We start from the raw sequence: 15,653 nt of genomic DNA on the forward strand, positions 1-15,653 counted from the left end.
TCAATATCATTCTTGTCAAACCCCTTAACAAACACAGTTGTACTTTCACCTCCACCCCAGCCTCCTCTGGAAGGAGTTATGAAATCTCATACAGTAAACAAATTACCAAAAAATTTAAAAATTAATAATAATTATAATTATGTTTAACTCACAATCCATAAATCTAATAATAATTATAATTATGTTTAACTCACAATCCATAAATCTAATTTTAATTATAATTATGTTTAACTCACAATCCATAAATCTAATTTTAGGGGAAGATGACTTACCCACTATTTCCATAAATCTAATTTTAGGGGAAGATGACTTACCCACTATTCAGAGTATAAGCTCCTCTCTCTTTAGCAAGGTAAAGCTTCACTTCTTGGCCCAACCACTGTTGACCATTAAGTTCAAGAGCCTGCAACAGATTTGTACACTGTTGACCATTAAGTTCAAGAGCCTGCAACAGATTTGTACACACAACTAATTAAAGTTCAAGAGCCTGCAACAGATTTGTACACACAACTAATTACCTACTTTGGAGTCTTTGAAGGCGCATCCTCTTCTTCATCACTAGACTCCTCTGTCTTTGAAGGCGCATCCTCTTCTTCATCACTAGACTCCTCTGATGAGGAATCATCAGAACTACTCTCCTTCCCAGTAGAAGACTGCCACAACAAAAGTGAGGATAGGCAAGCTCAGAAGGTGTACACATGAAATGCATGCGAGGATAGGCAAGCTCAGAAGGTGTACACATGAAATGCATGCAAATATAGGCAAGCTCAGAAGGTGTACACATGAAATGCATGCAAATGTAATAACAATTGTAAGGTGTACACATGAAATGCATGCAAATGTAATAACAATTGTATAAAGATTCAATAATTACAAAAGATCTCAATCATTCAATACCTTCTTAACACTCACCTTTAGATGGCTCATCATCAGAACTTTCTTCTTCAGAACTGGTCTCATCTTTAGAGTCATTAGCACTTTGTTTGACAGTAGTTCCAGTAGTTGAGGCCTACTCACACATACATCAAACAATATGTTAGCATACATAGTGTAGAGCACAATCAATGAGGATAAAAACAATACCTATACACACTTTAGTTAGTTTAAAACTTATCTATGCTCTTCACGCAAGGACACAATATTCTTCCTTTAACACATCTATGCTCAATTGCAAAATCAATTAATTTATCTACCCATTATATATATCTCAAAGTATTTCGCGGTAAATTAATCCAAGATTTATCCATGCATAATCACTTCAACAATAATGATACTATGATAGAACATTACCTCTCAATTCATGCAAGAACTCACAATGCTCCCCTTTTAGACAGCTCCTTGTGCAAAAAACTTGCAAAGAACCCTGGAAACATTATAAACACAAATATGATCTTAACTGTCAAACTGAAATTTGCTAGGAAGCAACCCATAGATCAAAATAATGAAGAATATGGTTTAGGAATCAAAGTACTAGCATTAAGCAAGCAATATTAGACTTGTCTATCCAAGACTTTGCTAGACAGACATGTTCAGTATGCTACATAATATGAACCTGAAACATCCACGTGTAACCTGATTGCCAACATGGATAATTAAGTATGTTAGTTGACTTGCAAATTCAACTTGAACCAATTATATATAATTACCCAAAATTTATCATGCATTTTAAAATAGAAATTATATAATTTGTTTTTTTTTTATAAATGCTGACACATTAAAGCAGTTCTGTAAGATTCTTATTGTCCAATCTCTTCATTTTCAAATCATGTGGCAGTGCTGCAGCATTATTATGAGTAATAGTATCAGTAGGCTCCATATAACTGCAGAGCAATTTTCAGGTCTCAAGTAAAAAATTTAACATTCCAACATATCGAATATATTGCAGTCATTTATATCTAAAATGCAACAAAGAAAGCACATTTTTCTCCCTTCAAAAGCATCCTTGATTAGTTATAATTGAATGGTCCAAAAAAGTTAATCTTGTTGTCAAATAATCTACACAATAAGAACAAAAATGCCAAATTGGCAATTGATGTGTATCAATTACTTGAGTCACTAGAATCTAGATATTTCAAGAAAAAGGAACTTGAAAAGAATAGAAGATGAGGGTATGGGGATTAACAAGAGTAAGTTAAAGAACGCATACTCATAAGTCAATTTCCCATCACGAACTAGGCCCAAAAGATAATCTATCATGCCATGAAACTGTTCTACTTTATCTGAACGTAACCAATTTTGGAGCCAAAAGCCTCTCAAAGAAAGATCCTGCAAGCATAATATCAAAAATATTACAGAAATGAATTTTTTTTCTTTTCCAATTTTGACCAAAGCTTTTATAATTAGGAACAAAAACTCTACCGTCAGTATCTAGTCTCATAGCCCCACATATAGCATTGTAATTCTTTTCCTTGCAAAGCATACCGCTATTAAAAAACTTGATTTAGATAATTCAAAATTGATCAGCTTATGAAAAATGTTGTGCTTCTTCACAGGAGACTTCAGCCAAAAGAACAAATGTCAATTGTATGTCTATATCTCTCTTAGCTTTGTCACAAACTCTCAGCAAAATTAAGGTGCATAAAGTATGGGCAAAATGTGAGTAGGGTTGAGTGATTCAATAAAAATATGAATCCACCGATTCGTATGAATGGAAGATACATAGATCAAATCAAATTCAATAAAAGTAAGAATTCCAGAAGACTTACCGCGTCTACGTGAGGCCGTGAGTCATTAAGGGGAGTGAGGGTTGAGGTCGTGAGCGGTGAGTCCCAAGGCACCGGCGATGTGAGATTTGAGAAGATTTGAGAGATGAGCGGTGAGAGAAGAGGCGAAATCGCAGAGAAGAGGCGAAATTGCAAGGAAGAGGCGGCAACCGGAAATGGAGCATGGTCGAAGAAGACAGAGAAAATGGAGTTGTGCTCTATGGAGGGCGTGGTGGGAGAAGACGGAGAAAATGGATTCGTGGTTTGTGGAGGGTGTGGTCGGTGAAGAAAGCAGAGAACAATTATTATTATTATTATTATTATTATTATTATTATTATTATTATTATTATTTACTGATTTATTAGTGTTTTAATTATTTAGTGGCGGTTATGATGAACTGCCACATGTAAATGTCGCTAACAATTAATTTATTTAAGTTTCCATATTAAATTAGCGGCGGTTTCTATAACCGCCTCAAAATAGTTATTTAGAGGCGGTTATATATAACCGCCGCTAAGCATATGTCGATAAAAACACAGTTTGTTGTAGTGACTATTCATTGATTTTTTTTATATTTCTTTCGTACACGGTAAAAGCATATGTCACGGGGAGCACTCGTTGGTGTTGTACTATCTACATACCTTTTTTTTTTTTAAGTGAGTAGTTGGTTTCAATAAAAATGTATTTATGTAGTAATTGTAGTGCGTGAATTAGCTTTTGATTATGATAAGACTATGCATTTATTTCAAATAAGATTTTGATAATAAATTACTTGATTCTTAAGAGTTCAATAACAATAATTTTCAAATGTCTAAATATAGTACTGTCAAAGCGAATGGACCCGTAACATGACATGCTTACTTGTTTTTTATGAGTTTTTGCCAATCAGATTGCAAAACTCACAAGCTAGGATTCAAGTAACCATAACCCACCTTTTGCTGGTTGGTGAGTCCCGTGAGTTAGACAAATATGCTTTAACTTTAAAATAATAATAATAATAATAATAATAATCCGTAATTAAAATTATGATAAATATAAAATTATTATATTGCCTAAATCGAGAAGGCGTCATGATTTTAACACCGACATAATCTAAATTTAAATTTAGTAAATTTCAAAATTTAACGTAATAAAGATTCAAATCCCATCCAAACGGATTGCAACAATAACGCGTTTGGACACAACATTCTTTCCCTATATAAGAGCCGCCAAACCGTGCTTTCTTTCTTCAATTCGTTGCGGCAAAACTTTAATTCGTGACCTTCAACTTTCTTGCGAGACAAGCAATGGCGGCGTCTCTGACCGAGATCGTTGAGAGCCTCAAGCTTCGCATGTTCAGGTGGAGAGAGACTATGTTGCTGGACCGCTTTTCCAAATGCGGCGTTCTTGTCTTCCGGATGAAGCGGACTACTTTCTCTTCCGTTTTCGAGGAATCTGATGTGCAGCTTTTCGATCTGGTTTCGCACTTGGAGCACTTGCAACGGGTGATCTACGCCGCCGTTGTCGCCACCGGGTTCTTTGCCCCGGAAACGGTGCCGTTCTTGGCGGAGGCGGTTTCAGATTGCTTGAGAACTAGGTTTAATGTTTGTCAAGAAACCTTGTTTTTTCTCGGGAAATCTAAGGTTGTTGTCGTTGTTGATGTCGAGGCGAAAAGGGTTAGGGGGAAAAGGGGTTTTCGAATGTCGAACCAACACAATCGTTTGTATGAAGAATTGTTGTGCTACAAGGGTGGTGAAGCTAAAGAAGGCGAAGATGAAGAAAGGGGTGTGATGATTTCTGTGAATGAAGTTGAGGGGGAGATGGAGAAGGGTTTTGATGAGAAAACGTTGGTGCTAGATGTGTTCGGAGATTACTATGATCATGATTGTGCGGAGATTATATTTTCTATGATGAATTCTCTGAGCAAGACATCGGATTTTCTTAGACAAGGTTGTGTTATTTCTGATGAGTTTCTAGAATTTGTAGAAGTGAAAGGTGGATTGAAGATGGAGTGAAGGGCTTGTTTCGGATGATCATATCCGATTTTCTTCATTCAATAATCTTAGGAAACTTGTAATTTTTGTTGTGTTTACTGCATTAATGGTCAGTAAGAAACCAATAATGTCTTTGTTGAAATTGATTTGTTCCATTGTTCCCTATGGAACAAATCAATTTCAACAAATTAAAGACATTGGTTTCTGTTATGATATGTATGTTCCATTGTTGAAATTGATGTTATGATATGTTCGATTGTTGAAATTGGTGTTATGATATGTTACTGTCCTTTCAATTTTGAATACCAATTTATTTGTACTGTTGATTACTGCTGCTGGTGGATAAGATTATTCTTGTTGCATTAATATAATGAAGAATAAATTTTATTTATGGTCTCCCGACTCTTATACATTAATCATATTTGATCCTATTACAATTTTCTAATCAGGTACATGACTATGTAATTTGTATCACCTGTCATCCAATTTTCCAACCAATTATTGCCGGAAGTGTTCCTTCTGACAATATAGTTGGTCGGAAAGTTGGATGGCGGAGCAAATGTGATAAAAGTTACATAGTCATGCATCTAATTAGTAAATTTTAATAGTCTGACCAAATGTGATTCATGTATAATAGTCAGGTGACCAAAAGTAAAATTTTCTCTATAATGAAAAAAAAAATCTTTTTTTTTTTTTAACTACAATCTAACAAATTTATAGTATCCATTCCCAAATAGTGATAACACCAAACTACCTTTGACAATTTTTCTTTGTTTCAGACCGAGAATTGTTGCTAATTGCAAGACGGCCAAACTTAATCTAATTCATCCATTTTGATTATCAAGGGTTAAAAGTTAATCAAAATAACAAGAAAATAGGACGAGTAAGGTTATTATTATTTTTTTTTTTTGGAAATTATGGAGCGGGTAAGTTAATTATTATAAACTTTAAATTTTGTAATAATTATAAAATTAATTATGTATATATATTTTTACTAAAATTCTCAACAATTGATAAAACTTAATGGGCTACTGCATGTTGATGGGATGTTTCTTCTTTTTCTCCAACTTTTGCTAGGCACTCGACAGCAGTTTTTGGAAAAGTACTATCTACTATACTAATAAAAGTCAAAAAGAGTTAGGTCTAAAATGGGTAGAAAAAATGGCGGTCAAATTATTTAATCAAATAGATAGTTCAGATGAATTATTTAATCAAATAGATTGTTAAGATAATTCAGATTAATATTATTAATAGAGATTACCTAATTTAACCTTACTTTTATGATTATCCATTAAGTTTTCCGTTAAATATTCTCTTTTTCGTTAATATTTCGTTAACTTTTAATTACCCATTAATTTATATAAGAAATGTCTTAGGTTCGAACCTCATCTCAATCAAATTTGACATAATTAAGTTTCTCACTCTATTTTACTCTTATTAAATTAAATAAATTAGTACCTACAACAAAAAATGATACATATGTATTTCTTTAATTTAGAATTATGTGTCTACAATACCTTTATTTGAAAAAATTATTCATTATCAAAAAATTAAATTAAATAAGAAAAATAATTTCATTAGTTATATTGTCTTTATTTTCTCTCATGCAAAGATTCTTTACATTCAAATTTATCAATTGATATTCATTACATTGTCCATTATCTTATTTTTCCAATATCTTGTAATTAAATATCAAATTTATAGTACAAAATAATGTTATATATTTATTTACCAAGTATTTTATTAATATTATGAAAAAAAAATTTAAAAATAATTTGAATCTAATTATATTAATTACTTGGAGATTGGTTGACAGAGAGAGTACTCAAATAACCCAACAAATTGAAGCGGAACCGATCTATTTTACTCTTATTGAATTAAATAAATTAAATTAGTAGTTACACCAAAAAATGATACACATGTATTTCTTTAATACCATGAAAAAAATAAAAAGAATAGTTTGAAACCAATTATATTAACTACTTGGGGGATTTGTTGACAATGAAAGTACTCAAATAACCCATTACCCAGCAAATTGAAGCGAGAAACTACCTTTTAATATCTTTGGAATACATAATATTTTAAATTTTCAAATTTTTATTATTTTATTTAATTTTTTTTTAAACTAGAGATTTCTTTATCTACAATAACTCATTCAACAATAATGGTTGAATCAAATGAACCCCAAGCAGAACCTCTAAAGGAAAGTCCGTAGCTCCTAGCCTCCTATATCATAATCTCATTGCATGACGTTGTCATCTATGCTACAAACAATAACCGAATTGCAAATTACACACTACCAACAAAAAAGAAGAGAACAAATATAAAAATGATACATATGTATTTTTTTAATACCATGAAAAAAATAAAAAAGAATAGTTTGAAACCAATCATATTAACTATTTGGGGGATTTGTTGACAATGAAAGTACTCAAATAACCCATTACCCAGCAAATTGAAGCGAGAAACTACCTTTTAATATCTTTGGAATACATAATATTTTAAATTTTCAAATTTTTATTATTTTATTTAATTTTTTTTTAAACTAGAGATTTCTTTATCTACAATAACTCATTCAACAATAATGGTTGAATCAAATGAACCCCAAGCAGAACCTCTAAAGGAAAGTCCGTAGCTCCTAGCCTCCTATATCATAATCTCATTGCATGACGTTGTCATCTATGCTACAAACAATAACCGAATTGCAAATAACACACTACCAACAAAAAAGAAGAGAACAAATATAAAAATGATACATATGTATTTTTTTAATACCATGAAAAAAATAAAAAAGAATAGTTTGAAACCAATCATATTAACTACTTGGGGGATTTGTTGACAATGAAAGTACTCAAATAACCCATTACCCAGCAAATTGAAGCGAGAAACTACCTTTTAATATCTTTGGAATACATAATATTTTAAAATTTCAAATTTTTATTATTTTATTTAATTTTTTTTCTTAAACTAGAGATTTCTTTATCTACAATAACTCATTCAACAATAATGGTTGAACCAAATGAACACCAAGCAGAACACCTAAAGGAAAGTCCATAGCTCCTATATCATAATCTCATTGCATGACGTTGTCATCTATGCTACAAACAATAACCGAATTGCAAATAACACACTACCAACAAAAAGGAAGAGAACAAATAGTAAAGATGAATACAATGACAATGTTACTCAAAAGAAAATTAAGAACACTTAGAAAAATTCAAATGAAAAGTAGTATTATTTAGACTATCATTTTTAGACCAAATATTTAGACTATCGATTTTGCAAGGTTGCAAACATTTATTTTAGTAATAATTATAATGAATTTTCTATATTATCTTGGATTCATATACTTTAAAATATTTAGACTATTGATTTTGCAAGGTTGCAAACATTTATTTTAGTAATAATTATAATGAATTTTCTATATTATCTTGCATTCCTATACTTTGAGTTACATATTTAAATAAAAAAAATTCTACATTCAATTACACATGTATAAACTTCTCCTATATAATCTTGTATTGATATACTTTCAAATATTTATTTAAATATAAATATTGGGCATTAACCCATACGCGCAATGCGCGTATAAATATATATAGAAATTAGATTGATGTATTTCTGTTGCCAAAAAAAAAAATAAAGAAAAATAAAATAAATTGCAGATCTTTTGCAAGGTCTGAAATCAATATATTTTTAGTTACAATGGTTGGTGGATGATGAAGCTTTGAGTTCAACAACTTGTCTTCATGGTAAAGCAAAGAATGCTTTTGCAGGTGTAACAAGACACTGAATAATGATTGAAAAGATTACTTTATTGTGAGAAAGGATTACCATTTTTGTAAGGCTCCTTGGAGCATGAATATCAATGAATATTAAGGGATTATGTAAGATATATTTACACATGGCAAGAGAGAGATGGAGAAAGAGGGTTGGGGGGAGCTTCTGCAAGGAACTGAGATATTTGGAATCTCAAGAAAAAATAAAAATTATAGCTTTTCTATATGCGTACAGCAAGCGCCCAGCGGGCGCGTGCACTGCACCCGCGTCAGGCGCGCCTCTTGAACATTTATTTATTTTTTTAAATTCAATTTTGTTTTGATTTTTTTATTCACCGCTCTCCATTTTCTTTTTCCTAATCACACATACAAAAACTTCTCAATAACCGCGAAATTTCTCACTGATAAGGATGCTCTAACCTAAACCAGTCCTTATACCGTGGACCATGAGTCATGACTGATACTGCAGTTGTGTTGAAAGGAAACTGCAGTTGCACGGAACAGAGACCATCTCATCCGTCTGTAAATGCAGTTGTGTTGAACTAATACTGCAGTTGTGTTGAACGGATACTGCAGTTGTGTTGAATGGATACTGCAGTTGCGTTGAACGGATGAACGACCTCTGTTCCGCGTAACTGCAATTTCCTTTCAACACAAATGCAGTATATTTTTAACACAACTGCATTATCCATTCAACACAATTGCAGTATCAGTCATGACCACGGTTCACAATGCACTGTGGACCATTGTCCACCATATAATTTGCGAACCTAAACCCATGTAGATTCCTTGTTGACACAAAGGAGTTTCCTATTATATTCTGCACACATTCAAATATCTATCTGTCTTCCCATAATGTTCCATTCTCAACTACATGAAAAGTCACAAACCTGAAAATTCCGCTTTCTGATCAACTACTTTTCATTAGAAGGGAATCATTCATATAATTCATAAATCTGGGTACCTCTCATTCCTCCGGATTAATGTCTGGGCAGGTGATGATGATTTCCAACATCTTACATACCCTCACATTCATCTGTTTTATATATATATTCCTTCAAAATCTAAAAATCATTCAAGAATTTCAATATAATGCTGTCTTTTAATTTGCTGCAATAATAGGTCTGCTGCATGGAGCTGCGGATCAACCTGGACTGCGCGGCATGTTGCAGGAAGATGAAGAGAGTCCTTTTGAGAATGAAAGGTAATTAACTTTTTATTGGGCTTACCACTAAGCCTATATAGTGCCCTCTGATATCAGTTATTATTTGTTAGTGTCAAGCATTATTTATCACTATGTCAAAAGTTATAGCTAGCACTAAAAGTGCAACTTTATTTCTTTAATATATATATACCACCAATTTCGAGAGGCGGGTGCACCCTCTAGACCTCTGCCCAACAAATCCCTTAACTATTGAAATTTACCAATTTTTATTCATGAACTCTCAATTTGACCATAAATAATCCCGACCTTAACTATTGATTTTGTTCTAGAGTTAGTCTTCTAGTTAAATATTCAATTAGTAAGCATTAAATTTAAGAATAAAAATGTAAAAATTGACTTGTTAGTAAGATGGTCAAATTGAGTTCATAAATTTAGACTCATCATTAGTGTGAATATAAAGCACAGGTTGATGCATAAGCGAACGAATCCGGACCAGACTACTAATAAGTATGCGATTATATATACCATTTGTTTCAACACACCCTTAAATACACAAATATAGCAAGGCGATTATGCTAGCCAATTTTTACATTCTTTACCTTCAAATTTAAGGCTTATTAAACAAATATTTAACATGGGAACCAATTCTGGAACAAATCATTAGTGTGAATATAAAGCACAGGTTGATGCATAAGCGAATCATTAGTGTGAATATAAAGCACAGGTTGATGCATAAGCGAACGAATCCGGACCAGACTACTAATAAGTATGCGATTATATATACCATTTGTTTCAACACACCCTTAAATACACAAATATAGCAAGGCGATTATGCTAGCCAATTTTTACATTCTTTACCTTCAAAAGGCGATTATGCTAGCCAATTTTTACATTCTTTACCTTCAAATTTAAGGCTTATTAAACAAATATTTAACATGGGAACCAATTCTGGAACAAATCAATAGTCACGAGTTAAGGGTACAAATTGTTAAAGATCAATACTCAATGAATGATTCTTGGTAATTCATATATAAAATATAAATGCATAATTTCACTACTATTCGCTTAAAGATTTAGTTGAGACAGAAAACATCTATGAATTTGTACTAGTGTTTCAATTTGAAATCTAACTAAGAATGTATTTTTCCCTCCTGGTAAAGAAATAGAGCAGCACATGATAGAGAGGCAAAGCTGCAGAGTGAGTGTTTGTGGCAGATTTGATCCTGGAGATGTAGCTATAAAGATCAGGAAGAAAATGAACCGCAGGGTTGAGATTCTTGATGTTCAGATATTCACCAACCGCGATGGCCAACCCGAGTAACACTACAAGAAAAATCACAAATCGTGACAGGAAAAATTCCCGGAAAGCATATATATAACATATTCTCATGCAGGGCTGTCACCTCAGAAAGCACTCCCAGGGAGGGAAAATATAATGCTGCAGTATTTGTTACAGTGACAGACAAACAGGAATTACATAGTACTCCATAGTTGTTAAGGTAAAGGTTTATGATCTTCTGTGTTTTTTTCTTAGGTGTATGCATTTGTAGAGACTAGGAAAGGAGGGCAGTCTTATGCAGAAGTAACAGAAGACTGGTGATTTAGTTTTCCTCTAGATGTAAATGCAATCATGTATAATTATGATTGGATTTTAGTTCATAGATTTATGAATCTTTCATCTAATTAATTAATATGGAACAATTTTAAATTTAAATTGTAATCATTGAAGTGTGAAGTGCTGATCAATCAACTAGTAATGAAAGCGAGGCAGGAAGCCGATATTTGGACCGCGTTCGCTAAGCATGGCAAGACAGGGGTTTCAGCCAGTAGTTGGGTGGTGTCTAACGTTGCTTGGATAAAACCGCAAATGGGATGGGTCAAAATCAATGTAGATGGAAGTGTCCATGCAGTGCACAATAATGTTGGTTCGGGTGGGGTTGCCGGTTGTGGTGGCGTTATCCGAGACCATCACGGCAACTGGATCAGGGGCTTCATCGCCACCATTGGAATCTGCTCTATTGAAGAAGCGGAGGTCTGGGGAGTGTACCATGCACTGCGACTGGCTGCTCGGTACGGTTGGGGTATCATCGGGTCATTTTGGAAAGCGATTCTCGATCAACAGTTGATCTCGTAAAGTCATCAATCCAGAATGCTCGTGGGTATAACAATTTAATTTGCCCTTGTCGTGCCCTTATGGCGGCTTTCCGAGAGGTCGACATTCGCCATGTTTTTAGGGAGCAGAATAAGGTTGCCGATGTCCTTGTGAAAGGTGCTCTTCCGGGCCATGCCGATTATGCTGAGCTAAATGAGGTCCCAAGTAGTTTGGTGAGATGCTTTGAGGACGATGTTTTTGGTGCGCAATTTACGAGGTGAGTCCCCATTACCGGGGTTGCGATCAATCTGTAATTTTATTTCGGTTTGCTTTGGGTAACCCCCTCATCTTTTGATAAAAAAAAAAAAAAAAAAAAAAAAAAAACTAAAACTAGTAATGAAAGCATTCAAACCATTGCAGGGAAATTACAAGTTGGTGAGAATTTTGGTTGAAGTTGAAAAAAAAAAAATCCCTTCCCAAGTTTGATTTTCTATGTTGTCTATAAACAAAATTGGTGATTTGATAAAGATGATATTAAATAAATAAAAAATGAATTGGTGATTTGACAAAGATGATATTAAATAAATAAAAAATGTGAGGACGACGAAAATAATCAAAACGGACCATTCAAAAAAATAAAAATGGGGTTTTGCCAATTACCCTATACTCTGGTTGTTGAGGTTCAAACCTTAGTATCTTCTCTCAAATACGGTCTACTGAACCAGTGAGCAAAACTAGTGTAGACAATTTGTCGATTATAACTATCTGCATAGAAGGATCAAGGATGGATGATGTAAATTGAAAGACTACTTTATATATAGCTATGGCTATCGATCACAGAATCACAAAAAATATTTGATAAATAAGATTTCAAATTACCTTATGTTGGTAAAAAAAAAAAATCCTATTTGGCAACAAATACAAATTATAATGCATATCCATATAATTGTAAACATAAATTATAAATCCAAATTATTTTTATAAAAACATTATGGACTTTAGAAAATAAATTAAGCACTAATGTATTTTTATTCATTAATTAGTGGTATAACTTAAAGCATTATTGTGTTTTTATTCATTAATGGTATAAATTAAAATGATTTAAAGTTTTCGTTAATAACCCTCTGATCTATAATGGTATATATTCGAACAAATTAATGTTATTTTTAACAATGTATTAATTGACAATTAATTTTCACTACATAATAAATATAAACAATTAAATATATATGCATATATAAATTGGAATAAAATAAAATCCATTAAATGGAAATAACATAAATGATTACAATAAGTATTTCATGTGTATAGTAAAATCTTTTATTAAAAAATAGATGACGTACGGAGTAGTGTATTAAATTGACCTGCCAGAAATGGAGACGCTAGAAAGAGGGGTCGAACAATGTTTATTAATGTTACTAGTCACTCGTAATAAAGTTTTAAATTAAAAGTTATATAAATTAATTAATTATAAATATTAACAACAACTATACAAAAGATGTAAATAAATAGTAACTTTTTATTATTTTTGTGATTACAATCTAACCTTATCAATAGTATTTACTCAACATAATTATGCTACCATCTTTGATTGTTTAAGTTAACTATTAATATGTAAAATAACTTAAAAGGTATAAATATACTTCATAATAATAAAAATAAAAAATAACTGTTGATTTAAAAAAAAAAAAAAACCGTTGAGCAAGTAGTGAGCTAGCCTAATTGGCTCTTGCATTCGCGGAGCCGAAAGGGCTTAGGCTCCACAGTAATAATATTTATTTAGATACTGTCTCGGTCTCACTCCTCTTCGTCCTCTCTCTTCTGGAAGCTCAACTGCTCTCCCCAACCCAGCTTTCTTCTCCAAAAGCAACTTTGAGGTGCATTCACCCCTTCCCTCCCTTTACCTTTCTATTTTCTAGAGTAGATGAAAATTTAAATCCGCCCTCTCCCCTCCCATTTTTACATTCCTGATGAAATTTAAAGTTTTATATTTTGGGTTGTTTAATTTTTTATACAAAGATCGGTGATTTTATTGTAGATCTCTGACTTAGTGGGTCTTTTTGAATTCAAGATTCTATTTTTTTTTTTTTTGGGTTTATCTTTCGCTAAATACTGTATGTAAATTCAAATGTATATCTTTGTGTATGAGTTTTTTTTTTTTGAATTCAGGAATATGTTTTCTTGGGCTTATTTTTCACTAAATACTGTATGTGAATTCAAATGTATATCTTTGTGTATGAGTTTTTTTTTTTTGAATTCAGGATTCTGTTTTCTTGGGTTTATCTTTCACTAAATACTGTATGTAAATTCAAATGTATATCTTTGTGTATGGCTTTCTTTGAATTCAGGATTCTTTTCTTGGGTTTATCTTTCATTAAATACTGTGTGTAAATTCAAATGTACATCTGTGTTTATGGGTTTTGTCTCTGTGGCAGTATTGATTTTGTATTCAAAGGATCGGTGATATTTTTTTTTGTAGATCTCTTTAAAAATCCTGTTGAGTGCACTGACTATTATTGGACCTCTTGATGTTTTTAGTTAGTCTTTTTGAATTCATGATTCTGTTTTGTTGGGGTTATCTTTCACTAAATACTGTTAAATACTGTAAATTCAAATGTATATCTTTGTGTTGTATGGGTTTCTTTGGATTTAGGATTCTCTTTTCTTGGGTTTATCTTTCACTAAATACTGTATGTAAATTCAAATGTATTATCTTTGTGTGTATGGGTTTCTTTGAATTCTTGGGTTTATCTTTCACTAAATACTGTATGTAAATTCAAATGTATTATCTTTGTGTGTATGGGTTTCTTTGAATTCAGGATTCTGTTTTCTTGGTTTTATCTTTCACTGAATACTCTTGTGAAAATTCAAATGTATTTATTATCTTTGCGTGTATGGGTTTCTTTTAATTCTTGGGTTTATCTTTCACTAAATACTGTATGTAAATTCAAATGTATTATCTTTGTGTGTATGGGTTTCTTTGAATTCATGATTCTGTTTTATTGGTTTTATCTTTCACTAGATACTCTGTGTAAATTCAAATGTATATATTTTTGTGTATGGGTTTTGTCTCTGTGGCAGTATTGATGAAATTTAAATTGGAAGTTCTATATTCTGGGTTTAATTTTTGTTACGAAGATTGGTGATTTTTTCTTGTAGATTCTATATTCTGGGTTTAATTTTTTATACAAAGATTGGTGATTTTTTTGTAGAACTCTTTAAAAATCCTGTTGAGTGGACAAAAGATTATTGGATCTCTTGATGTTAGTGAGTCTTTTTGAATCATGATTCTATTTTGTTGGGGTTATCTTTTACTTATATTGTTAAGTACTGTTTGTAAATTCAATTGTATATCTTCTTTTCTATGGCTTTTGTCTCTCTGGCTAGGTTTCTGTTAATTTATAGTCAATATTTGTAGCTATTGGAGTTCCTTTGTTTGTTTGTTTGTTTGTTTTGTTTTGTTTTTAATATAGTGAATTGGGTACACAAATTGCTTCAATTTAAGGTAGATTATTTGTATTGTGCTGGCTGTTTAAGGAGCCAGTTTCAATTTTAATTGCTTGATTATTTGTATTGTGCTGGCTGTTTAAGGAGCCAGTTTCAATTTTAATTGCTTGATTATTTGTATTGTGCTGGCTGTTTAGTTGTTGGATTAGTAATTGAATGTTGATCATTTGTTGTTAGGGGCTGAATTGTTAGAGGGCTGGGAGGCTATTGCATAAGGGTGGGTTCTATTTGCATAAATCTTTTGGTCTCCTCAGTCCGATTATGAGTTGGTAAGAGTCTCTCTTTGGTCTCCTCAGTCCGATTATGAGTTGGTAAGAGTCTCTCATGGGTCTCCTCAGTCCGATTATGAGTTGGTAAGAGTCTCTCATGTTTTGGTATAGCATACACATTGAGTTGGGAGTACTCTTGAGTAGTTGGTTTAATTCATAGTTGAT

At 32.3% G+C, this 15,653-nt stretch overlaps 1 long non-coding RNA gene across 1 annotated transcript; it reads right to left on the reverse strand.

Moving 5' to 3' along the window:
- Nucleotides 1–570: 570 nt before the first annotated feature.
- Nucleotides 571–1,314, reverse strand: LOC116003817. Its single transcript, XR_004094712.1, has 3 exons — nt 1,291–1,314; nt 913–1,009; nt 571–653 (listed from the first exon to the last, which is right to left on the reverse strand). It is a non-coding gene; the product is annotated as an uncharacterized LOC116003817 (long non-coding RNA).
- Nucleotides 1,315–15,653: the final 14,339 nt, after the last annotated feature.

The sequence above is a fragment of the Ipomoea triloba genome, chromosome 14, assembly GCF_003576645.1.
Source record: "Ipomoea triloba cultivar NCNSP0323 chromosome 14, ASM357664v1".
Taxonomy (NCBI): Eukaryota; Viridiplantae; Streptophyta; class Magnoliopsida; order Solanales; family Convolvulaceae; genus Ipomoea; species Ipomoea triloba.